Below are 3,052 nucleotides of genomic sequence, written 5' to 3' on the forward strand. Positions count from 1 at the left end.
TTATTTTTATTTTAAAATGCTCTGTCAGTTTATTTCTATTCCGTACACTTCCTTTGTCTGGCTTTACAGTATGCATTATTGCAGTCGATTAACATTCAAAACTAGGTTGTGACAGTGAATATGATATGGATTGCTTCGTAATTTTTATATGACTTGGAACAACTTTTTTACCTCTGATTGAGAGGGTAATTATCCAAAAAACCGGAAGAGGCATCAGAGCTAGGCCGATTGTAACATCAGCACAGTTGGTTTCCAGGTCTGCCATTCACCATTTCCCTTTTTGTTGGTTTCTTTGATCCTAAATTTCTTCCTCTTCAAAATAAAAAGTTGGTCTTAATAGCGTGTAAAATCATTTAAAGACATTTTCTCTTCCTTTTGAGATTTTCTCTCTTTTAACCTTCATGAACCTAAACCCGAGGGATTTCACTTTTCTTTCCTCCCTCACACATAACTGTTAGAGTTCTACATTCCCTTTTCTCAGAGGCCTGCTAGTTACTGATGCTAATGTGTCAAGTCTGTATTATTCACAGTAATTCACAATACGCTATTATTGGCGTAATGTATTCACGCCCAGATGGTATCTTCATTGGGGGCTTCATTGCTTGCAACTAAAGTGGTGCTTTAAGGGTGGGCTATTCAGGTATCATGGCAGATGATATGTTAACATGGCAGGTCTATGTTAGTAGTATTTATTTTCACAAGTATATTTTTGGTCCATATTTATCCTAACCTCTGTCAACATAACATTAGAAATGAAAAGATCTATATTTTTGCATTTTTCTTGAGAGAATTTTTATTTTTCTTAATTTTTTTAAAGATTTTATTTATTTATTTGACAGAGATCACAAGTAGACAGAGAGGCAGGCAGAGAGAGAGGGGGAAGCAGGCTCCCCACCGAGCAGAGATCCCAATTCGGGGCTTGATCCCAGGATGCTGAGATCATTACCTGAGCCGAAGACAGAGGCTTAACCCACTGAGCCACCCAAGTACCCCTTTTGAGAGGATTAAAAAAAAGATTTATTTGTTTATCTCTGGAGAGAGCTTGCGCATGTGCATGAATAGGGGGAAGCGCAGAGGATGAGGGAGCGGGAGACTCCACTGCAGACTCTGCCCTGAGCCAGAGCCCACTCATCTGTGGGTTCAGTCTCTAGACCCCCAGATCCTGACTTGAGCCGAAAGCAAGAGTGGGTTGCTGAACCCACTGAGCCACCCAGGTGCCCCACTGGAGATGATTTCCAAAGACATTTTTACTTTGAAAATAATTAACTTTTTTTAAAAAATTCAACTTGTACTTGAGTTAATTAAATGGGTCTTTAAATCCGTTTTTACATAATCACGTTGCTGTGTGGGGCACTAGGCAGGTGGGACAGCTGCTAGATGTCTCAATATTCCCATATAAAAAGTTACAGAAATAGTAAAGCTGCTATTTTAGGATTACCTATAAGAAAACTAAAATTTTATTGAAAACGTTGTACCAGAACTTTGTTCTCTAATAACACCATGAATGAAAACCCACTAAGAAGGAGAAAAAGTATTTTATATTGATAGCTTGGACTGAATCTGTTTAGTTCAAAATGCTAAGAGTTAGATTTTGGGCTTTTCTAGAACCCAACTTTTTAAAGTTTCAAATGAATAAAGATATTTATACAATTAAAATTCAGTTTATTATGGAAAACTGAATTAAAATGACAGTGGAAGAACAGCCTCAGGTGTGTGACTCTGCATTTTAAAGTGATACATTTAATGTTTATGCAAGAGTAAGAGTTTTTTTTTTTAATTTACTTTAAAAAGTGATTAGCACCTTCGCTGTACAGTTCCTAAGTTTTTTTTTAACACTGCATAAAATTTGAAGTATTTTTTTTACTTCAAAATTTGACCTACTTAGAAAGTCCTGATAATTCCAATGTAATATATTCCCTCAGTTTTGTAAGCGCCTTTGGGTAATGTATTGGAGAGGCAAGTAATCTCATCAAGAAGCGTAATGGACCCTATCACATTTCAAGATACATTTTTTTCTACTACTTCTGCTTCAAATTTAGTTCTGTGTTTAATGATACCACACTCTACTGGCAAGGGTACTTTTCCAGTACTTTAACTCTCTTTGCATACAAATGGTGTTTTTGGTCTGGCTGCCATGGCAGATCTTTTCCTTGAAATTAGGGGACATAATTTGATTTTTTACAGTCTGGGGGGGAAAGTGTTTGTTCATCTTGAGGGGTGTAGAGGAAGAAAGGTTGTCACTGAATAAAATGCATGGCTTGACACAATTTGGAAAATGGGTGGGTGCCAGCTCAAGAAGGCAGGAATAAACTCCTGCTTGGTTGAAAAATATGCTTGGTCTGATGTAAAGGGAAGTCTGCAGGATCAGTCATCTGGGGCTCTAGGCTGCACAGAGAAAGTCCCCTCCGCCCCCGCCATTCACCTTCACCTTAGCAAACACTCCTCCCCTGCTCGATTCCAGCGAGCTGCATATTTTAGTCATAGATGTTAAATTTTGAAGGCTTCTCAAGAGACTCTTGTGACAAGTTAGATATTCTTTATTATCTAGACTTATGCCAATGAAATACTTTAGGTCCCAAGGGATATTAAGTAACTTCCCAGGAGCTCAGGTATCACCACCCTAAAAGTCAAGTTTTCCTCCTCTTAGAGCTGTGTCTCTCCAGATGGAATGTCAAGGGTAAGATGTGATTTTAACTGGTGGAAGGCATAACTTCTGTAAGAATCAGGTTTCCTTTGACTTACCAGTGCTTTAATGAAAAAACACAGTGAACCAAAGGATTTTTTTTTAAATCTTTTAAAGATTTTATTTATTTATTTGACAAGCAGAGATCACAAGTAGGTGGAAAGGCAGGCAGAGAGAGAGGAGGAAGCAGGCTTCCTGCCGAGCAGAGAGCCCGATGCGGGGCTCGATCCCAGGACCCTGGGATCATGACCTGAGCCGAAGGCAAAGGCTTTAACCCACTGAGCCTAGTTTTTAAGGCTTAGTTTTTAGTTTTTAGTTTCTAGTTTTTAAGGCCTAGTTTTTAACCCACTGATTCTAGTTAATAAAGAA

This window comes from Martes martes (assembly GCF_963455335.1).
Source record: "Martes martes genome assembly, chromosome: 11".
Taxonomy (NCBI): Eukaryota; Metazoa; Chordata; class Mammalia; order Carnivora; family Mustelidae; genus Martes; species Martes martes.